The sequence below is a fragment of the Rana temporaria genome, chromosome 1 (assembly GCF_905171775.1).
Source record: "Rana temporaria chromosome 1, aRanTem1.1, whole genome shotgun sequence".
Taxonomy (NCBI): Eukaryota; Metazoa; Chordata; class Amphibia; order Anura; family Ranidae; genus Rana; species Rana temporaria.
The window spans coordinates 342526335-342553612 of record NC_053489.1 but is presented as its reverse complement, the minus strand read 5'-3'; the positions used below and the strand labels follow the sequence as shown (position 1 = coordinate 342553612).

General features: G+C 43.9%; 1 protein-coding gene across 1 annotated transcript in view; it reads right to left on the bottom strand.

Moving 5' to 3' along the window:
• TRIM14 (tripartite motif containing 14) overlaps positions 1 to 27278 on the bottom strand; it is a 96990-nt gene that overhangs the window by 44691 nt on the left and 25021 nt on the right. The gene's annotated exons all lie outside the window — the stretch shown is intronic.

The window sequence follows — 27278 nt, the reverse complement described above, 5'->3', positions numbered from 1 at the left end:
TTTTTCAGCAGCAGAAGGACTGCAATGCACTCCAGCAAAATGTGCTTGCTCAGCTGTTACAAGTGCACAGTGCACAATGCCAATCATCTTTGTCAGTAATTAAAAAATAGAAACACTTCATTATAATATGGGCACATACCTGGCCAGTGATGCATTATAAACAGGGCCAGATTTAATCAGCCATCAGTCCATTTCTACAGCCTTCAATCACACAACCTTCGGCGGCAAACATATCAGTTTTGTTATGCTCGCCTCTTTTACACAGAATATTTGAAGTTTTATAAAAATGACTGTTTCTACGAATGGTGGAGATAAATGCTTGACTGATAACTACAGAGGAAAAGCCAACGATTGCCCTATGGCTATGGCTGATTTTCTTCTGAGTATGCGAGTTGTCTTGCTGGCTCTGTCTTCAGTACTTTCTCAGTCAATGACCTGGACAACTTATGCAGCAATGAAGTCAAAGCTACTGTTCTAAATACTTGTTCTAAATCACTAATTCAAACTATTACTAGATAACTGGCATTTTGCATTATACTGTAACCAAAGGCAATCCACGTGTAGCTCTCACAAAAGATCTCCTTTAAAAAGGACAATCTATATTATTTTTTTATTAGCTATGTGCTTTGAAGTTGAACACTTGCTGCGCGTTGCATAGCAGCCACTTATTAAAGGTGTTATCTTTTATTTCACCTACAATGGTGCTACCTTGTGATCTATTGCACTGTAACCTGCCTCAAATGCAAAGGTGGTGTACAGATAGAATTGAGACGTCTTAGTTATGAATATTTGTAGCTATGTTAAGGACAGTTAGGCTGTGGGAGATCTCCCTTTCAAGTCTCCAAAAGCATACATGAAGAGTGGAGCGAACCGTGCTAAAAGTTTTAGACGCTGGTAGACAACTGAAACATCAATTTGGTTTGGACTTACGTTATTTGCATCTAAAAGCAGAACATTGATTTAACTGGTTTTCAAAACAGTTATGCCACGTACACACGATCAGTTTTCTCGTAGGGAAAACTGTCATGTTTTCTCTTGGACGGGGAAAAATGGCTGTGTACAGTAAACATGTATTAGGAACTGTGCCAAATGGTTTTGCAAAATCCAGATACACCACATCTACGGGCCTTCCTTTATCTAGATGGCAACTCACCTCCTCATAGAAGGTTAATAGATTGGTTTGGCAAGAACGATTCTGCTAAGGATACCATTCTCATTACTAAAATCTTGTATATAGTCCCATATAATCCCCTCCAAGAGCTTGCTTACTATTGATGTTAGGCTAACTTGGGCCCTTTTAACCTCTTCCCACCCTGCGGCCGACTATATATGGCCGCAAGGTGGCTCTGTCCTGCCGGGAGGCATATATATTATTAACAACCTACACCCCATCTCCTTGCTCCCATTTTTATCCAAACTTCTTGAACGTCTGGTCTACAACCGACTGAGCGACCACCTTGCTGAGAATAGCCTTCTTGATCCCCTTCAAAAAACTTCACGCCTTTGGTCTCTGTGACTGTACTCTTAGCTGGTTCTCTTCCTACTTGTCCAACTGAACCTTTAGGCCCCTTTCACACGGAAGGCTGTTTTGCCGCAGATAAAAGCATGTTTATGTTTTGCTGGAATTCAAGACTTCAGGCACAGCGGTCAGCTGCATTTGTACAGTGCGATTAGCCGCGGCACGATATTAAACGGGGATCCGATTTGGATCCCTGCCAATACCAAGCACTGTGTCTGGTATGAATCTTGAAGGGGAACTCCACGCCAAATTTCAAATAAAAAACTGACATGGGTTCCCCCTCCAAGAGCATACCAGGCTCTTGGGTCTGCTATGGATTTTAAGGGGATCCCCTTGTATTCTGAAAAAACGACATTGGGTCCCCCAAAATCCATACCAGACCCATATCCAAGCATGAAGCCCGGCCGGTCAGGAAAGGGGGTGGGGACGAGTGAGCCCCCCCTTAACCGTGCCAGGCCGCATGCCTTCAACATGTGGAGGTAGTTGCTTTGGGGCAGGGGGGCGCCCCACGGCCCCACCACCCCAAAGCACCCTGTCCCCATGTTATTGAGGACAGGGCCTCTTCCCGACAACCCTGGCCGTTGGTTGTCGGGGTCTGCGGGTGGGAAGCTTATCGGAATCCAGGAGCCCCCTTTAATAAGAGGGCCCCCAGATCCCGGCCCGCCCTACGTGAATAAGTATGGGGTACATCGTACCCCTACCCATTCACCTGGTGGGAAAAAAATGTAAAAAAACACACTACACAGGGTTTTTAAAGTAATTTATAAGTCAGCTCCGAGGGGCTTCCTGCTGGGGCCCCCACTTTCTTTGTTTAAGCTCTTTTATGAGCGAGGGCCTCGGGCTTCTTTGGCGTTTTCTGCGGGGGTCCCGGTCTTCACCACCGTCTGCTTCTCTCCTGCGGGGGTGCCCATTTTCTTCTTTAGCTCTTTTACGAGCGGGGGCCCCCCCATGCTTCTTCGACGTCTTCTGCCGGGGGGGGGGGGGGTCCTGATCTTCACCACCGTCTGGTTCTCTTCTGCCGGGGGGCCCGGTTTCTTCTTTAGCTCTTTTACGAGGGCCCCCCGGGCTTCTTCGACGTCTTCTGCCATGGGGGGGGGGTGTCCCGGTCTTCACCGTCGCCTGGTTCTCTTCCGCCAGGGGCCCCTGCTCTCTTCTTTAGCTCTTTTACGAGCAGGGGGCCCCGGGCTTCTGTAGCCTTCTGCCTTCTTCTCTTCTTCGATGTTGACACGTCACTTCCTCCCGCTGTAATGCCGTGTGCGCGGCTCGCACCGATTTATATAGGCCTCTTATGACGTCACATTCCCATCATGCTCTGGGTGGTGACAACATAAGGGGGCGGATATCACCCGGTGACCCCATACTCATTCACCTAGTGTGGGGAGCCGGGATCTGGGGGCCCCCTTATTAAAGGGGGCTCCCGGATTCCGATAAGCTCCCCGCCCGCCGACCCCGACAATCAACGGCCAGGGATGTCGGGAAGAGGCCCTGTCCTCATCAACATGGGGACAGGGTGCTTTGGGGTGGGGGGGCCACAGGGCGCCCCCCAGCCCCAAAGCACCTACCTCCCCATTGCACTGTGGTTACCTGCGGTAATGTGCCGATAGCTGCGGTACATCGCAGCTGGATGCATTCAGTTCTATTTTTTCTATCCGCACAAAACCGCGGGTAACAAAACCGCAGGTAACCGTAGTGTGTGAAGGGTGTCATAGGAAAGCATTGTGTGCTTTTAGCCGCGGTAAAATCCGCAGCTAAAAGCACCATTCTATCCATCCGTGTGAAAGGGGCCTTAGCATTACTTACAATTATACTTTCTCCTCTCCTCATACTTTCTCTGTTGGGATCCCCCAAGGTTCTGTTCTTGGACCTCTCCTTTTTTCAATCTACACCTCCTCCCTGGGTCAGCTGATAGCCTCCCATGGCTTCCAATACCATCTCTACGCTGATGACATCCAAATCTATTTCTCTACCCCTCAGCTCACTCCCTCCCTCTGACTCCTCACGTATCACTCATTTACTAACAGATATATCAGCCTGGATGTCACACCACTTCCTCAAACTCAATCTATCCAAAACCAAACTTATCATTTTTCCTCCCCCACGTGCCCCCTCCCCTGATCTATCTGTCAAATTTGATGGCACAACTATAAGCCCATACCCACATACCAAGGTCCTAGGTGTAGTCCTGGACTCTGAACTCTCCTTTAAGCCCCGCGTCCAATCACTGTCCAAATCTAAAAAATAAATTAAAAATACCAACAACTACTTACAAAGCCATCCACAACTCTGCCCCCAGCTACATCATTAGCCTTGTCTCAAAATACCAACCTAATCGTTCTCTTCGTTCCTCTCAAGACCTCCTACTCTCTAGCTCCCTCATCACCTCCTCTAATGCTTGCCTCCAGGACTTTTCCAGAGCCTCTCCAATCCTATGGAACTCCTTACCCCAATCTGATTCTACTCTATTAGCTTTTAGACGATCCCTGAAAACCATCCTGTTCAGAGGAGACTATCCTACCCACACCTGTATTTTCATTTTCTCCATCAGTTCATCCCCCACAGTTATTTGTTTCATTTGACCCTCCCTTCTAGATTGTAAGCTCTAATGAGTAGGGCCCTCTGATTTCTCCTGTATGGAATTGTATTGTAACTGTACTGTCTGCCCTCACATTGTAAAGCGCTGCACAAACTGTTCCTTATAGGTTCAATATTATATCATTTTTTTAAGGAACACACAAAACTGAATTACATAAATCTAAATAAATCTATAAGTCATAAATCATATTTTTTCTTCTCATGTGTAGAGGTTTATGACTGAAAGTTTCCTGATATAAAATATAATACTGTACAAATATTCTAGATATGTGATACAACAATTTGTTCTGAATTATTATTATTATTATTATTATTATTATTATTATTATTTTACAGGATTTTTATGGCCCCAACAGTCTGCACAGCGTTTTACAACATGAGGACAGACAATACAATTACAATACAATTCAATACTGAAGGGATCAGAGGGCCCTGCTCATTATATAATAATGGCTTGTAAATGTAAAGAATATCTGCAATATACAGGGCAATATAAGAAGTTAATTTAAAGCAGGGGGTTAACCGAAAAAAAAAAAATTTAACATTAGATTCAGGCGAGATGTTAGAAGCACAATCGGGTGTTTTTTTTTTAAATCATTGCCGTAAATACCATTTTAGAGATAGATGTTCTCCGCGGCTTCCGGGTATAATCTGCAGGACTGGGCAATCCTAATTGATTGACAGGCTTCCGACCGTCGCATACAGCGCGTCACGAGTTGCCGAAAGAAGCCGAACGTCGGTGCGCAGGCGCCTTATAGAGCCAACTAGCAGTCCGGCTTCTTTCGGCAACTCATGACGCGCTGTATGCGACGGTCGGAAGCCTGTAAATCAATTAGGAACGCCCAGTGCTGCAGATTATACCCGGAAGCCACAGAGAACATCTATCTCTAAAACGGTATGTACTGCAATGATTTAAAAAAAAACACCCGATTGTGCTTCTAACAACTCGCCTGAATCTAATGTTAAATTTTTTTTTCGGGTGAACCCCCGCTTTAATAGCCAGCTTCCCCACCAGCCACATGATACAGTCCACAAAACAAGCTATGGGTGCATTATGGCGCTATGATTTACAACTTGTGTATATTTTTAATTGTTATTACAAATGGCAGTTAAGCTTCATCATTTATTACATTTACAAGGCACAGAGCAAAAAGTAAACTTGTTTATGACTTGATAGCAGTAAGGAAAACTGTAACTTGTTTAGAAAGAAGACTGAATTAGCTGAATTAGCATTTTCCTACGTCAAAAACCTGTCTGTATGTAACTAGTTGTGATAGACGTGTTTAAGTACACTAATTAAAAGATGGCTTTTGATTTTCCGCTGCTTGTTTGTCAGCAGTTTTAAGTAACTTCATTTTTTTTTTTTTTTTAGCATGTGGCAGTAATTAATTATCAACTTAAAATAAAAATAATAATGGAAGTCTGTGGCAAGTTGCCAGCATGTTTCTTAGTAGAGTTGCCAGTTCTTTCATACCTTGATTAACTTTCATATTTCAAGTGATCCACCAGATGTCAGTAGACAACCGAAGCTCTGCCTATGTAGTTCCATCCACCTAGTAATGTACCTGAGAATATGAATCTATTTCATATACAGTACATTATGTCAGCAATTTACAGTACTGGTTTACAACTAAAGTATTGTTTAACAGTAATATTACAACAGCATTTGCACCTGCCTACATTATGAAACATGTTTTTACCAGAGTCGTATGAGCTAAGGCATTGCAGCATTGCTAATGTCACTGCAGCTCCTTTAAATTTTTGGTTGTTTTTTTTCTTTTCTCTTTTCTTTTAAAGTGTATTTTGTGCATGTACTCGAGAGAGGAGCCGGACTGCAGGAGTTGGGAGTAGGCAGGCCTCCCCCAGAGGCAATCTGCCACCTTTCTCCATGCCCCAGGTGGCAATGGCGGGTGTGTGAGGGGGTCCTCCCACACAGCCCGCCCTACCTGCTCCGCTTTGAAGCCCAACGGGGCAGAGGGACTCCCTATAAGGGAGTGAGAGGATCTAGCCCGCTCAACCAGCACCGTTAGTCCTTTGCCTCTCTTTTTAGAGACCGCGTGGTCAAAGTGCGTGCATGTTAAACCAATTTCGAGTGCGTGTAAGTGTGGTGGTTTTTGTGGGAGGGGGGTGGGCGTACTAAGCGCAAGCTTACCTCGCATAGCACACCCACCGGGCTGAGACCACCAAACTCAATTCACATGTAGCTGAGACCGGGATCCGAACCCCAGAGGTGAATGGCTTATGAGCGCAGTGCCAATCGCGTTGAGCCACCGCAGCTCCGCAGCTCCTTTAAATAGTCACTGTCACTTTGCCAGTTCAGGACAGAGTGACAGTGTCTGCACACTCCCTAGGTATGTATTTTTTCCCAGCCATACACTTGTCTCTTGTCATCTCTCTGCACTCCCAAAGGTCGAGCAGGGCTATTTTGTATGTGACCTCCCCAGTGGCAAATCACTGGACCCCAACACTTGGGAGGGTGACATGGTGTCATCCTTATGTATAAACTCTACCACAAGTCCACACTGTAGCTTAGACAGGTAGACTTGCTGCAGTGGGGAGGTGGCAGGGGAGTGCAGATTGGCAGACATCCCAACCTGCGAAAACGAATTTAAGGGAGGTGGCAAACTCCCATCATCCACCCACATTATTCCACAACTTCCATCATCCACCCACATTATTCTACAACTCCCAGGCGGGGAGATGGGGGGGGTAATACAATAAAGCATATACAATAATAAAAAGAGTGAAGATAAGAGTTGATGGCACACAGGAAAAGCCTCTCTCATACCATAAAGGTCTCTACGGCCAGTGGGACTGCGGAAAACAATATGGTGGAACTTGTAGCAGGAGTCTCTGGGACATGTGGTCATCCTAGGTGCACCCCGTGCACCCGCCCAGGATCGGCCCTGCAGCTGGGATATTGCGTGTTACTTGTGGGTGTCAGGGAGTCACAGCCTAAATGTGGGAGACTCCCGCACCTCACAATAGACTTGGCCCTCCTGTATTGAATTGTAATGTGACTGTACTGTCTTCCCTGTTGTAAAGCTTTGCGCAAACTGTTGGCGCTCTATAAATCCTGTATAATAATAATAATGTCTGGCTTGGTAAGTATAAGCTTACTGCGGGGGAGGTGGGCTATGTGACAAAACTAACTTTACCCTAAATGGGCAAAATATCAGTGTCCCTTTAGGGCCCCTTTCAAACCTCAGTGGTTTGTAGCTTGGAGCTCGAGACTCCAAAATGCTGGAGGAGAAAAAAAAGTAAATTATTCTCTATGGAGTTGGTTCACATCCCCACTCCAAGCTGCCTGAAGTCAAACGCCTGAAACATAAAAAAGTTAAGGAGCTTTTTTTGTAGCTCAAATTGAGCCGGTTTGCACGCTTTTGCCCTTTTTTTTTCTCATAGAAATGTAATGGAAACACTCTATTTGCGTGCATTCATGCATTATGTCACAAATTCCGTGATTTTATGCTCAAATGAAAATATGTAAAAAATAATGAATAGATAAATGTCAAATATATACATAAATCACAAAAAATCCTCATAAATTAATAACATAAATTATTAATATGTAATAATAAATAATAATTAACCCCTAAGCTTAACATAATATAATAAATAAATTATTATTATTATTATTATTATTAATAATAATAATAATAATAATAATAATAAAATAATATCTAAACACCCAAGCCTGAACAAAAACATGAATAATAAAAAAAATGTAATTATTATTGTATGGTGCACACAGATCACCGGTGCAATCTAGTTAAAAAATGCAAGTGAAAAAAGTGCAAAGTCCATATAAAGGGATGTATCACAGAGAAATTGAAAGGTGACAGAAAGTTCTCCGAATGAGTGACAAAGATGTCCAGATAATATCCTGTGAATCTGTATAGCAGATGAGAGTATCCTCCACCACTTAAGTTCTAGCTGCTTACCAGAGCGAAAGGTTAATCAAGCATGTAAACACATAAGCCAGTTCCAGGAATCCAGGATATGCTGTCACTCTATCTCTATTTCACATATCTTCTACATCAGACCAATCTTTCTCCATAGATGTGACCCAAAAGAAAAAACGCTGACATAGCGTGATAACGTTTCAAGAGTTTTAATAATAAAAAGTGTTGCACTCACATGTAGGTAGATAAAAAAGTGCGTGTATCAAATTAGCCGGCCGGCTCTGCTGTCCGCTCGCCCTTCCGGGTAGACAGCGTAGTACGAATCGGGGTGACGTCAGCACGCCGCTCCTCCCTACGCCGTTTCGTCACAACAATGACTTCTTCCAGGGGCGTAGGGAGGAGCGGCGTGCTGACGTCACCACGATTCGTACTACGCTGTCTACCCGGAAGGCCGAGCGGACAGCAGAGCCGGCTGGCTAATTTGATACACGCACTTTTTTATCTACCTACATGTGAGTGCAACACTTTTTATTATTAAAACTCTTGAAACGTTATCACGCTATGTCAGCGTTTTTTCTTTTGGGTCACATCTATGGAGAAAGATTGGTCTGATGTAGAAGATATGTGAAATGGAGATAGAGTGACAGCATATCCTGGATTCCTGGAACTGGCTTATGTGTTTACATGCTTTATTAACCTTTCGTTCTGGTAAGCAGCTAGAACTTAAGTGGTGGAGGATACTCTCATCTGCTATACAGATTCACAGGATATTATCTGGACATCTTTGTCACTCATTCTGAGAACTTTCTGTCACCTTTAAATTTCTCTGTGATACATCCCTTTATATGGACTTTGCACTTTTTTCACTTGCATTTTTTAACTAGATTGCACCGGTGATCTGTGTGCACCATACACAGCATAATTGATTGTTTATGTTGATTCTTCATTTTGCAGCGCAGCTTTACCATTTTTATTAGCTAAAAGAATAGATGGCAACAAGTGAATGTTGTACTTTAAGCATTTCAAAATGTAAAAAGAATGGTCTATTGACAATAAAATATAGGCACCTAGTAAAAAAATGAATGCACATTTTCTTTTACCGGCAAAAAGATGTGCATTTATTATTATAATATTTGTTGTATATTTTTTTTTTACAAAAGTGTACTTATCCTTTAAGATTTACAATTTTCTTGCTTTAACCACATGCCGACCAGGCTATAGCCGAAAGACGGCTACAGCGTGGTCGGCTTATTCTGCGAGGGCGTCCATGGACATGACGCCGGTTCCTCTCTCCCCTTTCTGTACCAATCGGTACAGTAGGAGAGGGGGAGAGATCCATCCATCCATGCTCAGCCATCCCTGCCATACTCTGCAATACCCTGCCATACTCTGCAACAGGGCTCAAAATGTCAAGTCCTGAGCTACTAGCCAGGTTTTAAGGGTTACTCACCACCAGTTGCCCCACCCAACCCTTACCCTGCCCCGCCCCTAATCACGCCATCATAAATTATCTCATGAAATTACACTTAAATGTTTTATGCAGAATTAAGTTACAAAAATAAATATTAACAACAACTTTATCAGTTCCCCTCAGCACAGCATCACCATTGCACATCAATGCAGACTCACCTGTGCCCATCAATGCAGCGTGACCTGTGCCCATCAATGCAGCCTCACCGTGCCCATCAATGCAGCCTCACCGTGCCCATAAATGCAGCCTCACAGTGCCCCACATTGCAGCCTCACCGTGCCCCACATTGCAGCCTTACCATGCCTCACATTGCAGCCTCACCATGCCCCCATTTGCAGACTGACAGTGCCCCGATTGCAGCATAACAGTGCCCATATTGCAGCCTGACAGTGCCCCCATTTTCAGCTTGACTGTGCCCCCATTTTCAGCCTTACAGTGCCCCTATTTGCTGCCTTACAGTGCCCCCATTTGCAGCCTTACAGCGCCGCCATTTGCAGCCTTGCCAGGGCGGAGTAAGTGAGAGGGTGCCCGGATCGTGCATAGAGTTAGAGGAGAGCCACGGGATCACCGAGTGGTAAAACAAGATGTAACAGCTGACATTGAAACTGTCTCCGCTCTATGACGTCCTTGACTGTGCGGGGATATCTGAATGATGCCTGAAGCTAGAATACAGACTAGAATACTGCAATCACTGAGCAGCAAATGATATCACCTGTGATGTATTTCAGTTATCTTGTTAAGCTGGCCATACACCTATATATTATCTGCAGATTTTCTATGGTTAGATGGAAAAAGTGCAACAGATTTCTCCATGTACGCTAAACTGTGTGAATGGAGGAATCTCCCACTGGGCCAAGCTTCAGTATCTTGCTAGTCGGCCCCCCTGGCTCTCAACCTAAACAATGCCTGCACCCAATCAGAATGTTCAGGTATTGTGAGAGCCAGTGGGGCCGACTAGCAAGATATGTAAGCTTGGGCCAGTGGGAGATTCTTCCATCCATACAGTTCAGCGTAGATGGAGGAATCTGTTCCACTTTTTCCATCTGACCATAGAAAATCTGCAGATAATCTATAGGTGTATGGTCAGTCTTAGTGGGTCCTGAGGACAGGCGTTGAGAAAATGTCAAATGTCTTAAGTTGGCCATACACTACTAGAATTGTCATCTAAAAAATATATTTTCACAAAGTTAATTTAATTTCCAAATGGGTAATGGAATCAAATTGTTAATTGTCCTTGACCATTGTGACAAGGGCATTTCCGCCGGGAAAAATTGTAACTCATATTTGTATCTGTAAATCAAATGCTGAGTTTAATACATCGGCATGGCACATTTTGTCAAACAAAATTTGTTGAGTCCATAATGGTACCAGTGAAAGCTCTGATACGCGATTTTTCTGAATTTCCATACAGATATTTGAACAGAATTCTACTGGTGTATGAAGAGCTTAAAGGTAAATATATCCTGCTAGGTGACATACAAGAAAAAATTATTGCATTCTTTCTTCCACAATTGCCATAATTTCCAGTGATCACAAACAGGGAATTTTAGCTGTAAATCCAATTAAAAAAAATGTATTTAATATATACTTTCAATGCACTAAAAAGCAAATACACTTTTATTTAACCCAGCATACCATAAGGAACAGATGGTTCATAACTGTGTATTGCAGTGCTTTACAACGCAAGTGCTATGCTGACCTGCCTAGGTGCGTGGATGCTGTATGCTACACACATTACAGTAACATGCTAGTGTGAATAGGCCCCTAACCTTGATTTGAGTAGCAACACATCTCATTGTGAATAACTTGAACAGACCTATATCTGTGTGGATACCTCATGTACTGCTAAATTAATCTGCACTGTATCGTTTAGCCTTGGTTTACTATACAGTGGAATCTTGGATTTCGAGCATAATCCGTTCCTAAGGAAATGCTCGTAATCCAAAGCACTCTCATATCAAAGCGAGTTTCCCCATAGAAGTCACTGGAAACTAAAATAATTTGTTTCCGCATTGACGTCTATGGCATGCAATACCACGTGTGGCCAGAGAGAGCCTCGGAAATACTCAGAAAGGTTTGGGGACAGCTCGGATGAACTCGGAAAACCTTGGAAAGGAGTTTTTCAGGAGTATTCCTGAATGGCTCCAATCGGCTCCACTCAGCTCCGGAGCCCCCGCACCTCGGGCCAAATGCAGTACTGCACACCGCTGTGGCTTGAATCCAACTCATTTTGCGAGACAACACTCACAAACCGAGTCAAAAAAGTGTTCGTATTGCGAAACGCTTGTTAACCGCTGTTACTCGCAATCCGAGGTTTCACTGTAAAAGCAAATAGAGGCTGTATCCCATTCACTAAACGATACCCATCAGCTGGCATACAGTATAGTCCAAAGAACACTTTACCTGTCTAGATATAAATACTTTCATGTGCCTTTTGATGACATTTAATGATAATTATGATTTAGATTTCAATATCATTTTCTATAAAACAATGTGGTGTTTGGTGGAATAATAAACTATACTAAAAACAAACTATCAAACAAATATATTAACGTAACTCGTTATGCACAGCAAACTCTTTTTTACGGCTTGTTTGTTAACTAGATTGGCAAGTGCCAACCTTTTCTACCAGCCAAGGTCGAGTGAAGAATCAAACTCTTTGCCCCAGTGACCAAAATTATCATGGCAATAAAAGAGTAAACATTAGAACTTGGCATGGCCAAGTCACATAAACAAAGCATCTCTCTGGCATGAAAATACCCATTTTTTATTTGGAAAGGAATTCGACAGCGAATGGTCTGTCTTCCTACATGGGTGCCATTCAGGGCTTTTATTTAAAATTCTGTCCTCTGCAAATGTTGCTTTTGTATGCTAACCAATGGTGCAATACCTCTTTACACTACAGGCTGTTCACACTCGATTTATGAGAGTGTCTGAAAGAGAACTGTACCATCCAATCAAATGATTGCTTTTTTCAGATCTGCACTTATAAATAAGAAGATTTTATTTGCTATGGGCTATGCAGTTTTTCATGCAGTTTAGGATAAATAGGGTGTCTTCTCTATGGTTTACCTACAGCTAGAGCTGCACGATTCTGGCCAAAATGAGAATCACAATTTTTTTGCTTAGAACAATGGGCCTAATCCTCAAAAACCCGCCGCAACGTAACTTTTTCCATTTAAGTTACACCGCCGCAAAATCTCTACCTAAGTGCCCGATCCACAAAGCACTTACCTAGAAATTTTGAGCGGTGGAACTTAAATCCGGCCGGAGCAAGGCGTTCCTAATTTAATGGGGCGAGTCCCATTTAAATTAGGCGCGCTCCCGCGCCGGACGTACTGCGCATGCTCCCGACGTCATTTTCCCGACGTGCTTTGCGCGGTTTTACGTTGCGCCGGGTTTTGAGAATCGCGACAGGCGTAAAAAAAAAATACGAGTTGCGGCGGAAAAAAAAAATCGAAAAAAAAATGACAGCGACGCGGGATAGAAGGGTCTACTTTTACAAGGCCTAAACAGTTTAGGCCTTATAAAAGCAGCCCTAATATTGCGACGGCAAACTAATACTTACGGAGAAAAAACGAAGCGTAAAAGCTTTGTGGATCTCCGTAAGTGTTAATTTGCATACCCGAAGCGGCATTTCGACGAGAAATGCCCCCAGCGGCGGCTGCGGTACTGCATCCTAAGATCCGACAGTGTAAGTCCCTTACACATGTCGGATCTTCTCCCTATCTATGTGAAACTGATTCTGTGGATCAGTTCCATAGATAGAAACAGGGATACGACGGCGTATCAGTAGATACGCCGGCGTATCCCTTTTGTGGATTACCCCACAAGATCACAGCGTAAAATCTTTCACATTATACAAAAAAAGAAAAAAAATTGGGCTAACTTTACTGGTTAGTTTTTATTAAGGTCATTTTTCCCCAAAAATTGCATTTGAAAGACAGCTGCGCAAATATAGTGCGACATAAAATATTGCAACAACCACCATTTTATTCTCTAGGGTCTCTACTAAAAAAATTATATATATTTATATACATATATATATATATGTATATATAATGTTTTGGGGGTTCTAGGTAATTTTCTAGCAAAAAAAAGATTATTTTAACTTGAAAACAACTGTCAGAAAAAGGTTTGGTGTTTAAGTGGTTAAACCAGGCATGTCCAAAGTCCAGCCTGCGGTCCAATCGCGGCCTGCGTTCCAGTTTCGGACGGCCCGCCTGGTAATTTTGACATATATATCTTTTGTGGCCCCCAACGAATCCCCAAACGCCGGGGGCCACAAAAGATATAAATGCTTGCTGCCTTGGAGGAGACGGGACAAGTGCCGTACAGGATACAGGAGTATTTCATGTTTACATGGCATCCTGTGTAAAAGGAAGTCCCGTCTCCTGCGCTGCCATTGGACGACTGTTCTGTCCATCACAGGAGGCGGGACTTTCAATTAAAGAGGCAGCCGAGAAAACAGGAGTTTCTCCTGTATGTCTGTCGGCGCTCGTCCCGCCCCCTCCCTGTCTCCTCAAGGCTCCAGATAAAATAAATCAGGCTGCACTGACGAATGGTGAGTCTGCATTCATGTCAATGTGGGTGCTGCATTCATGGCAATGTAGGTGCTGCATTAATGGCAATGGAGTGTGGCATTCATGGCAATGGAGTGGGAGCTGCATTCTTGGCAATACGGTGCCACCTGGCTGCTCCCACTCTGTCCTCAGGTCCACCTGGCTGTGCCCACTCTTTTTTTTGGGGGGGGGGGCAGCATTTCATTCTTGGTACCAGGCAGCACAATGTCTTGGGCCGGCACTGCCTATTTACTGTACATTGTTAAACTGCTGCAAACTCACAGCTTATCGGCTCCTTTCACACTACTACTATTGTTTACAATCCCCTGAAAAGAGACATACAAAGGTGAAATTAGGTTTTCATGCATTTTGGAAGCAATAATGGTCTTTTTTCTCTCTCTCTCTCTTTTTTTTTTTTTTTTTTACTGCTGGACAGCAAATTTGCATTGCAATGACTGGAAATCAAGCATTTTGCTTGTGGTTGCAGTGCATTACCATTCAATTACATGGGAAGGTTTGACAAGTGGTGCCACCTCTCAAACTTGGGATTCTGTGTTCAAATGTGTACTCACCCAGGCTGTACCATGTTTGCTTGTATGTGGGCAGTCAGGGGGCTTTAAAAAAACATCAGATCAACTGTCTGTTTTTTTCCACCCCTTGGCCATGCCTGTGAAAGGGGCCAAAGGGAGCTTTTATCACTCTACATGACTTATACCAAGGAAAAATGAGTTTGTATTCAATTCTATACTGATTTATTAATTTATAGGGGCAGATCCACAAAATAATTACGCCGGCGTATCTATTGATACGCGGCGTAATTTTAAATTTCCCGCGTCGTATCTTTGTTTTGTATCTTCAAAACAAGATACGACGGCATCTCGGGTCGATCCGACAGGCGTACGTCTTAGTATACCATCGGATCTAAGATGCAATTTTTCAGCGGCCGCTAGGTGGCTTTTCCAGCGAAGTATGAGTATGCAAATTAGCTAGTTACGGCGATCCACGAACGTACGTCCGCCCGGCGCATTTTTTTACGTCGTTTGCGTTCGGCTTTTTCCGGCGTATAGTTAAAGCTTCTGTTATGAGGCGTACTCAATGTTAAGTATGGCCGTCCTTCCCGCGTAGAAATTTGAAATTTTTACGTCGTTTGCGTAAGTCGTTCGCAAATAGGAATTTGCGTAGAATGACGTCACCGTCGGAAGCATTGGCTAGTTCCGGGTTAATTTCGAGCATGCGCACGGGAATACCCCCACGGACGGCGCATGCGTAGTTAAAAAAAAAGTTGTTTACGTCGGGTCACGACGTATTTGCATAAAACACGCCCCCATCACTGCCATTTGAATTCCGCGCCATTACGCCGCCAAAGATACACTACGCCGCCGTAACTTACGGCACGGATTCTTTGTGGATTAAAAAAAAAAGTTACGGCGGCGTAGTGTATCTTAGATACGCTACGCCCGGCGCATAAATGCGCCGCTGTATGAGGTTCTGCCCCATATTCTGCAGATTAGGGAAAAGAATATATCAAAGATAAGACTGTGATTGACAAGTATAGGTTTGATAGTAATCATAAAAAATATATAAAACATATACCTGGATTAGCTGTTATTACTGTATGCACACATTCATTTCAAAAGTTATGTTAATTTCAATAAAATTGCAAGCACAAAGCAATCTCCAAAACAAACCCTATTATGTTTGTATCAGAACAGTGATAACCAATTATAGGAGGAAGCACAACTGTGAAATAACTGTTTATTTGTTAGTTGAATATTAGTGAAAAAAACATTTGGGTAAGCAAACAGTTTGCAAAGAAAGGCATAGAAAAAAAAAAACACGTAACCAAGGAATGCTATTAAAAGAACAAAAATTAAATGAATCCACAAGAGACTACCACGTCTGACAAAGAAATTCACAGTGAAGCAGCTGGGAACTGATATTGCTGGTTCCTCCAGCTGGTGATTGTTGTCATTGGAGAGCAATCACCTAACAAAGGCATCACTCTTCTGCCCACATGATATATACATACTAGGAGTGTGATGTACTAACATGTGAGGTGAAAAGATGTGAACACAAATAACCAATCATGTGCAGGGGAAATTAAAAAAATTGATTCTGTCTTGCAGGGACGTAACTAGAATGGGGGCCTCATAGCAAAATTCTGACGAGGTCCCCTTGTAAACTCTCTGGAGCAGCTGTCAGAGTAAACTGTGGCAATATATGTCACGGATCTCAACCCCTTAACACCAGCAGCAGCTGGCTTTAAAATAGGCCTTTTCACCCAAGGCCATTAGGCAGAGCTTTCGATTATGTAGCACTGTGATGTCACTGTGAGCCCCTCCTACTGGGAGCCACAGGGGGATTGGTCCAGTAATTGCTCCCCCTGCCACTCTGATCACCCCCCCCATGATCTGACCCCCCCTCCCCCAGCTCTGCTGATCCCCCTATCACCTCCCCCCCCCCTGCTGATCTCAACCCCTTTACGCCAGCAGAAGCTGGCTTTAAAATAGGCCTTTTCACCCAAGGCCGTTAGGCAGAGCTTTCGATTATGTAGCACTGTGATGTCACTGTGAGCCCCTCCTACTGGGAGCCACAGGGAGATTGGTGCAGTAATCGCCGCAATTACTAGTAAAAAATAAATATTAATAAAAATGCAATAAAACGATCCCCTATTTTGTACACGCTATAACTTTTGCGCAAAGCAAACAATAAACGCTTATTGCAATATTTTTTTACCAAAAATATGTAGAAGAATACATATCGGCCTAAACTGAGGAAATTTTTTTTTTATATATTTTTGGAGATATTTATTATAGCAAAAAGTAAAAAATATTCATTTTTTTTCAAAATTGGCGCTCTATTTTTGTTTATAGCGTAAAACATAAAAACCGCAGAGGTGATCAAATACCACCAAAAGAAAGCTCTATTTGTGGGGAAGAAAGAACACCAATTTTGTTTGGGAGCCACGTCACACGACCGCGCAATTGTCAGTTAAAGCCACGCAGTGCCGAATCGCAAAAAGTGGCCCGGTCATTGACCAGCAATATGGTCCGGGGCTGAAGTGGTTAAAAAATAACAAAACAGTAAAGTTAGCCCATTTTTTGGGGATAATGTGAAAGATGATGTTACACCGAGTAAATAGATACCTAACTTGTCACGCTTTAATATTGCACACACTCATGGAATGACGCCAATCTTCGGGACTTAAAAATCTCCATAGGCGACGCTTGAATTTTTTTTTAAAGGTAACCAGTTTAGAGTTACAGAGGAGGTCTAGGTCTAGTGCTAAAATCTAGCGCACGCGTTAATACCTCACAAGTGTGGTTTGAACGGCGTTTACATATGTGGGCGGAACTTACATGCGTGTTCGCTTCTGAGTGCAAGTTACTAGGCACAGGGGCGTTTTAATTTTTTTTTCTTTTTTCTTACGTAACATTTTTTTCTTTTTGCACTTTTTTGTTCCTTTTTTTTTTTTTGATCACTTTTATACCTATTACAAGGAACCTAAACATCCCTTGTAATAGGAATAGTGTGTGACAGGTCCTCTTTATGGAGAGAGGCAGGGTCAATAAGACCCCACATCTGTCCTTCAGGCTGGAAAGCATGAGATCGGGGAAAAAAAACCACTGATCTCATGCTTTCAGCCGCGATTGTAGCTTTGTTTATGTTTATGTTTTTAAATCTCTATGCTCCTCATTCGGCGGCGGGCGATAAGTTCTCTGGGCCTCCGATGGTATGGGAGAGCCCGGAGAAGCACCGGATGGTGGTGGGAGGGGGGGATGTCCCCTCCCGCCGCCTGTAAAAACGATCAAGTGGCAGAACTTCCGCTATGATCATTCTTATGGTGCGAAAAATCGCAGACTGTGAAAAAGGATATCTGAATGATACCTGTAGCTGCACCCATCATTCAGATATCCCCCACTGAAGTCCAGGACGTCATATGACATGGTACGGTACGGAAGTGGTTAAAATTTGCCTTGGAGTCAGGGCCGGTGCTACCACTAGGCAGCCGCCTAGGGCGCACTGGAGAGAGGCGGTGGCACTACCATCCAGGGCGCCCGGCCACCAGTGATCCTACTCCCTCTCAGCAACTAACTCAACCATCAGCTATAGAGTCCCTCCGTACAGTGTTAGAGGCGCTGGCACAGCAGCGGTGGAGGAATGGAGGAAGGAAAGAAAACATCCCCTGGGCGCCCCTGATCATCACAGTGCCACTGGCAGTGAGTGTGACCTGTCTGTGTACCTGCAGTCACATCGTTACCGTCCACCACCAGTCTGCCTCTGATGTACCGCTCCGCCTCCGCTACAGCCAGCCAGCTCTGCCTCTGAGCCTCTGCCTTTCTGCCCAGTGCTGCCTGTGCCCATACGTTGCATGTTCCCCCCCACTCCATCATGGAGGCCGCTTTCTCTCTCTCCTGTGTTTTTTCTATTGTGGCAGCCAGCCCAAGATTTACAGTACCCTGACGCCGAGAACCAGATTGATGAGATCACGCTGAAAGTACAATAACGGCGGCAGGTACTGTATGTCCCTTAGATGGGACCTGGGCCCCCATACCCATTTTAAGGCCAATTAATAGAAGATAAGCCAGCCAAGTGGGGTCTAGCAAAATGAACAAGTCAATTCCCATAGACTGCAATGGTATTTATGGTATAACTTTTGCCCATGTTAGGCTCTTTGTTTGCCCACCCGGACCAGGGGGTGTTTGTCCCATCTCTAATTTTGTAGCATGCCGAATGATGTGATTCATTTTGGACAGGGCTTTGCCTCTGCATTTCTGGTGATCTGAGCATGCCCAGGGACTTCGATTTTTTGATGTTGCTTTTTGTGTGTGAACAGCACTTGGATGTTTCTGAGCATGCTCATAGAGCGTGATTTTTGGGTTAGTAATTTAAGGACATCCTTAACAGGTGTACTCACTTTAAAGTTCAGTCTCTACATTGGGTGAACTTGTGTTTTGTGTGTTTCATGGGCTGTGCATGTGTTTTCAATTGCCTTATTAGCACACAAGCCTATGTTATATAAAGCTTGCATAGAGCAGTTGTTACCTGCCCTAAAAAGAGGCCAGATTGTGTGTGGGGCCAGCTGGCAAGATTATATTTGTGTGTCCTTATCGAATATCTTTGCAAAACAGATATGTTTTTGATCAAGGTTTTTTTTACTGGTTTATTTATTTATTTATTTTGGGTGGGGGCTATCTTCGCCTGAAATATTTGTGAGGTTGTCAATGTATGTTGTTTTTAGGGTGTTCACTTTGATGTATTTGTCTGTGCTGCATTATTTTGCTAAATATTTCTCAAGATATTGTGACTAATTAATGTTTCAATCCTTAATAGATGTCTGGGTCTATTTATCCTGTTTCCAAAGCATAAACCATATTTTGTTTACTGTCTCAAATGAACCTATGTTTATTTTTATTTTTTATATTTATTTTTGTTTGATTTTTTTGTTTGTTTTTGCTTTCCTTGTTTTGTTGACCAAACAAATTACTTTCAAATTTTGAAGTTTGTTTTTTGTTACTTTTTCATGCTACAGATTTTGACAGCTGCAGCTGAAATAGGCTGATTGGCCTAACAAAACAGGTGTGATTTTTGTCTCAAAGCTCCTTTCCTGGTGCGTATGCATGGATTGTTTGCTGCCATGTAGTCACCAGGAAAAGAAAAATACAGAGCGGTATATATTAATTTTCTCCTTTTTACTGCAGTGGTTCTCAGCCTCAGTCCTCAAGTACCCCCGACAGGACATGTTTGGTGGATTTATCTTATCAAGAATTGCTGTCCAGACGGTCTTTTAAAGCACATGTGCAAGATGAAGGAAAACCTGCAAACATGGCCTGTTGGGGGGGGGGGGGTATTGGCGGACAGGCTTGAAGTGCTGATTTACAGCACTGTGCTTAAATCTAGCGCAAGGCAATCCTATTCTAATTGTGGGTGTTTGAGGGAAGCCAAGTGAGTGTTAGAACCCCTGCTTGTGTTTTTTGGATTGGGCTTTGTGTCCCTTTTCTTAAAATTGGCTTCACTTCCTGTCACACAGCTGAACAGGAAGTGAGGTTAAAACCCTACCAATGTCTTTTCTTGGGGACACACAGGCAGCCGCTCCACTATAGAGTCCCTCCGTACAGTGTTAGAGGCGCTGGCACAGCAGCAGTGGAGGAATGGAGGAAGGAAAGAAAACATCCCCTGTGCGTCCCTGATCATCACAGTGCCACTGGCAGTGAGTGTAACCTGTCTGTGTACCTGCAGTCACATCATTACCGTCCACCACCAGTCTGCCTCTGATGTACCGCTCCGCCTCTTAATACAAGAAAGGACTTTGCTCGCTTTGCAAACCACTGCTTGGCATTAAATAGGAAGTAAACCCGATGGGTTTTACTTCCTCTTTATTTCCCTGCAAAGGTAACGCATAATGGGCTACTATGCATCGCATAGTAGCCCATTATGTGTCACTTACCTGAAACTGAAGTCTGCAATGTCACTGCTGGCTGGAAGCATCCATCTTCAGGCCTCGTTCTTCCAGGGCCACATACTCCGGCTCTGTGACTGCGCATGGCATGCACGTGGGAACCGCCAGTCACAGCATGCACCCCGCTTGAAACGGCACAGTGTGCCCTTTCTAAAGTGTGCAACTGTGCATGTACCGAATACATTGGAGCATGAGCAGAAAACTACAGCGTTCGAGGACATTGTAAATATCTCCTAAACCGTGTAGGTTTAAAAGATGGGTAGCTACGTAAATATATTTGTCTTGTCCTTTTAAAACTGTTATCAAGGCTCTAACCTAACACTCTAGGCCAGAGGTGGGCAAACTACGGCCCGGCGGACCTTTTAATCCGGCCCCCGGGCGGATCGCTAGAAATCTGAATTTGAAGTCTGAATTTGCAGCCGAAAGAATTGCGGGTGTTAGCCGCACCTCTTTCCCGCCCCCCCCGCTGGTGCAGCCGAAGAAACCTGTGGGTGTTAGCCGCGCCTCCTTTCCCGCCCCCCGCTGATTCAGCCGAAGAAGCCATTGGAGCTGGCCACGCTTCCTTTCCCGCCCCCCGCTGACGGCATTCCCAGCCGCCCGTCACCACATGGAGTGAGTGTCCCCGAATTCAAAAAAGTCCCCCAATTCCCGCCAAGTAATGACCCGGTCCCGACTCCTCACCTCACACTGTGCACACTGCACAGGCTGCTGTAGGAGACCCGAGACGGCCGAGGACTGCAGGCAGCAAAACACTGACAGGACAGAGATTTCATCATCATCATCATCATCAGGTACTTGCTTGTGGGGATGCTGGCAGCAATTGATGGCACACTGGCAGCAATTGATGGCACACTGGTGGCACACTGGCAGCAATTGATGGCACACTGGCACCAATTGATGGCACACTGGCAGCAATTGATGGCACACTGGTGGCACACTGGCAGCAATTGATGGCACACTGGCAGCAATTGATGGCACACTGGCAGCAATTGATGGCACACTGGTGGCACACTGGCAGCAATTGATGGCACACTGGTGGCACACTGGCAGCAATTGAGGGCACACTGGCAGCAATTGATGGCACACTGGCAGCAATTGATGGCACACTGGTGGCACACTGGCAGCAATTGATGGCACACTGGCAGCAATTGATGGCACAATGGCAGCAATTGATGGCACACTGGCAGCAATTGATGGCACACTGGTGGCACACTGGCAGCAATTGATGGCACACTGGCAGCAATTGATGGCACACTGGCAGCAATTGATGGCACACTGGTGGCACACTGACAGCAATTGATGGCACACTGGCAGCAATTGATGGCACACTGGCAGCAATTGATGGCACACTGGTTTATGTATGTCTTAGTGATTGATTAACACCACAACTTCATTGATTTGAAATTGATACCCTTATTTTTTGTATGATTTTTGCTTTTGCTCATCACTGCCACACACATGCAGCCATGCATTGCACGTGTGTGGCAGTAATGAGCAAAACTAAAAATCATACAAAAAAAAAAGCTATCAATGAAGTTGTGATGTGAATCAATCACTAAGACAATAAGACATACATAAACCATAATTTATGACACGGCATACATTGTCGTTTGGCAGGACTTTATGGGGACAATGTCTGCAGTCTCTGATCCTCTCTGGTATCATGTCCGCAGTCTCTGATCCTCTCTGGAAATTTTCACTAATATGAGTCACAAATTGTGAAAAATGTTCATTGTTTTGGGAAATTTTGTTTAATAAATTAAAAAAAATTTCTTGTAAGGCAACCTCACTTTTTCATCGTTTAACTATAACAAGTACTCGTACCAGTTGTCCAACAATGATATTTACTTATAAAGAAATACAATTGATTTTATGCAGTATTGAGTTTAGCCTTTTGGCCCGGCCCTCCAAAATATTTTTAGTTTCTCATGTGGCCCCATCGAAAAAATAATTGCCCACCCCTGCTCTAGGCCAAGGTTTTTCAACCAGGGTTCCTTTAGAGGATGCTAGGGATTCCTTGAGCAATGAGCAATTTCTGCATCTGCTCTTTTTAGCTATCTGTAAGGGGGTAATTCTTCCCAGTGACCACGAGTGTAAGGAGCATTCTTCCCACTGACCATTACACTAAAGTATCATGAGTTGTAGATATAGAAATTTCTAATGCCCTGTACAAACCATCGGTTCATCCGATGAAAAAGGTCTAATGGATTTTTTCATCAGATATCCGATGAAGCTGACTTTCATCAGTCGTGCCTACACACGTTTCAGAACGCGGTGACGTAAAACACAACGACGTGCTGAGAAAAATGAAGTTCAATGCTTCCAAGCATGCGTCGACTTGATTCTGAGCATGCGTGGATTTTTAACCGATGGACGTGCCCACAGGCGATTGTTTTTTTCTAACGGTTAGTTAACCATCAGATAATTTTAAAACAAGTTCCGAGTTTTTTAACCGATGGATAAATAACCGAGGGGGCCCACACATGATCGGTTAGTCTGATGAAAACAGTCTATCAGACCGTTTTCATCAGACAAACCCGATCGTGTGTACGTGGCATTACAGGAGTTCCCTGAGACCGGAAAGTTATATCAAGGGTTCCTCCATGTTAAAAAGGTTGAGAAAGGTTCCTTTAGGCTCTATTTGTCTTCTTCTTTGTATCCAATATTAAACCAACAGCACTGTGTATTATGCCGCGTACACACGATCATTTTTCGGCATGAAAGAAAACGTTGTTTTTCAGCATGTCCAAAAAACAAAGTTTTTCCAACTTCATCATTAAAAACAACGTTGCCCACACACCATCGTTTTAAAAAAATGATGAACAAATCGCGGTGACGTACAACACGTACAACGGCACTCTAAAGGGGAAGTTCTATTCGCCTTTTGGCTGTTTTTAGCTGATTCCTTGTTAGTAAAAGACGATTCACACTTTTCTGTCTGTTACAGCGTGATGAATGTGCTTACTCCATTATGAACGGTAGTTTTACCAGAACGAGCGCTCCCGTCTCATAACTTGCTTCTGAGCATGCGCGGGTTTAAAACGTTGTTTTAGCCCACACACGATCATTTTTTACAACCCGAAAAACAACATTTTTAAAAACGACGTTAAAAAATGCAGCATGTTCATTTTAAATTACGTTTTTAAAAACGTAGTTTTTTTTTCATGCCGAAAAACGACCGTGTGTACGTGGCATTAGAGTTTGAATGGCTAAAAAGTAATGCCCCTTTGACTTTCAAGTTTTAGTAATGATATGTAGGGGTTTTTAGGACACTAATAATTATGAAAACTTTTGATACTTTTACTAGTAGTATCTAAAAAATGAAATATAATTTCATGAATACATATCTGGAATAAAAGTTTTAAAGCCAGTTCACAACACTTATGGTGTAGGAACATACATTAGAGCCTTTTGATTGCCCTTTGTGTCCCTTTCATGTTTTTGCACTTAATGCTTTCATCAAAGGCTCTCAGTGAGCATGCAGCATAATAGTTAAGTGGTGGTGGAGAAAGTTGTGTTAAACGTCAAGGAACAGTTTAGGGGGTTATAGAGCAAAGGAAGTATGGCAGAATACCAGTCTCATTTGATCGTTCACGCCCTTCATAAAGTTCTGTATTTGGTTTCTCATCGCAGCAGAACAATCCTGTTCTGACATCTCACTGCGCTTATTTCCAGAAACCAGTTTTACAGTGACAGCAAACAGTATCTACTGCTTAGTATATTAACCCTTCGGGGGGGGGGGGGGGGGGATATTCAAAGAGTCAGTCCTCATCCTTCACATCACAACCCCCTTTACAGCACAGTGTCCACAATCCCCCTTTACATCACAGTTCCCCCTTTACATCACAGTTCCCCCTTTAAAGCAATTCCAGTATCCTCAGTTCACCTTCACAACACAGCCCCCCTTAACTTTACTGTGCCCCCGTATAGTGCAGTCCTCTTTACATCACAGTACCCCTTTATAGTGCAGCCCCCTTTACTCTATTACTTTATTGCAGATTGATATTACAGCTGCACATAGGTGTGCGCAGCCCATTGTATTAGGGTGTGCACCCCAAAGCTCAAATACATGCCCCTTTCTCTGCAGCCTCAGCTGCACTGCACAGGGAATGAATGGGAGGAGCTCTGTGCTGAGCAGCTTCCTGTTCATTCACAAATTGAAGCATAGTAATCACAGTTTAATGTGCTTCAGCTATGAATGAACACAGAGAGCAAGTGTGCTCACTATGTTCATTTAGAAAAGGAAGGGGCCAATAAATAACATATTGACTAGCCCATGGGTGCTCAACCTGTTGCGGAACTACAAGTCCCATCATGCCTTTGCCTTTGGGAGTCATGCTTGTAACTGACCGCAGCTTGCAATGTTTCATTGGACTTGGAGTTCCGCAACAGCTTGGGGGCGGGGGGACAGGTTGAACACCCATGGGCTAGCCCCTTCCCCTGTACTCCATCCTAAATATCTGAATTTGACACCGTTTTTATTATTAGAGAAATCCATTTTTAGATAGAGCATGTATGTGTGCTTGATTTATATACATATCTTTTTGTTTTTGTTTTTTTATGAGCACGGTTGCAAAAAACATGTTTTATTGTTTGAGTAACTTTATTAGCTCTAAGTGACTGCAGCTGTTGAAGTTTACAGTGCCTTGAAAAAGTATTCATACCCCTTGAAATTTTTCACATTTTTGTCATGTTACAACTAAAAACATAAATATATTTTATTGGGATTTTATGTGATAAACCAACACAAAGTGGCACATAATTGTGAAGTGGAAGAGAAATGATAAATGGTTTTCATTTTTTTTTACAAATGAATATGTGAAAAGTGTGTCGTGCATTTGTATTTGGCCTACTTGAGTCAATACTTTGTAGAACCACCTTTCACTGCAATTACAGCTGCAAGTCTTTTTAGGTATGTCTCTACCAGCTTTGCACATCTAGAGAGTATAATTTTTGCCCATTTTTCTTTGCAAAATAGCTCAAGCTCTGTCAGATTGGATGGAGGGCGTCTGTGAACAGCAATTTTCAAGTCTTGCCACAGATTCTCAATTGGATTTAGGTCTGGACTTTGACTGGGTCATTCTAACACATGAATATGCTTTGATATAAACCATTCCATAGTATCTCTGGCTGTGTGTTTAGGGTCGTTGTCCTGCTGGAAGGTGAACCTCCGCCCCAGTCTTAAGTCTTTTGTAGACTCTAAAGCCCTGTACACGCGATCGGCCCATCCGATGAAAACGGTCTGATGGACCGTTTTCATCGGTTAACCTATGAAGCTTACTGATGTTCAGTCGTGCCTACACACCATCGGTTAAAAAACCGATCGTGTCAGAACGTGGTGACGTAAAACACAACGACGTGCTGAAAAAAACGAAGTTCAATGCTTCCAAGCATGCGTCGACTTGATTCTGAGCATGCATGGATTTTTAACCGATGGACGTGCCTACAAACGATCATTTTTTTCTATCGGTTAGATATCCATCGGTTACATTTAAAACAAGATTGCTTTTTTTTAACCTATGGATAAATAACCGATGGGGCCCACACACGATCGGTTTGGTCCGAAGGAAAACGGTCCATCAGACCATTCTCATCGGTTTGACCGATCGTGTGTACGCGGCATAACAGGTTTTCTTCTAAGATTGCCTGTTATTTGGCTCCATCCATCTTCCCATTAACTCTGACCAGCTTCCCTGTCAATGCTAATGCAAAGAAAAGCATTACCACAACATGATGCTGCCACCACCATATTTCATAGTGGGGATGGTGTGTTCAGGGTGATGTGCAATGTTAGTTTTTCGACACACATAATGCTTTGCTTTTAGGCCAAAAAGTTAAATTTTGATCTCATCTGACCAGAGCACATTGTTCCAAATATTAGCTGTGTCTTCCACGTGGCTTCTCGCAAACTTCAAAAGGACTCCTTTTGGCTTTCTTTCAACAATGCTTTCTTCTTGCCACTCTTCCATAAAAGCAGGGCCATCTTTAACGCAGGTCAATTTTGGGGGGGGGCCAAAGCAGCTGCCTTTTGAGCCTGCGCTGCTGCCCACTGTCCGCCAGGGAACAGAGTTCCATCACCTCCAGTGCTAGTCACGCTTAGGGTGACCACGTGTCCCGGATTGCCCGGGACAGTCCCGCATTTTGCAGGTCTGTCCCGGGCACCTTCATTCCACGATAATACAGTGTCTCGGAATGAAACTGACACAGCCACCCCCTGGCCCAATCTGATCCCCCCAAAAAAGGCCGCCACATCACTGCTTTACTCACTGACAGTACTTGTCCTGGCCGGGAATGCCTGGAGGAGCACAGCCCCCCCCTGCTTGTGATTGGAGAAATCATAAATCCTGCCTCTTGTGTGCTGTGATTTGTTACAGCACAAGCTGATTTTTGGGAAGGGGGGGGGGGGTGTCCCTGAATGGTAGTCTGGAAATGTGGTCACCCTAGTCATGCTGTCTGCTTGCTACTGTCCTCCAGGAGAGGAGCGCTGCTTCTGTATTTACAGGCGTAAGCGCTCCTCTCCGTGCGGCCGTTCAGACCTCTCCCTGCTTTACACATCGATCTCTGTGAGAGCATAGGAGGGAGGGGGCAGGGCATCCACACAGGCAGAAGCTCCTCTAGAGACCAGCAGCTGCACAGACATGATGTTGAGGCTGTTCTTCTGTTCCTGTTTTCTAGTTGGTGTGAGAGAATTCGGAGGGGAGGGGGGTGAGCTCTGAACTGGAGGGAGGAGAGCTTTGTATCTGGGGTGGGGGGGGGACTTGGATGTACA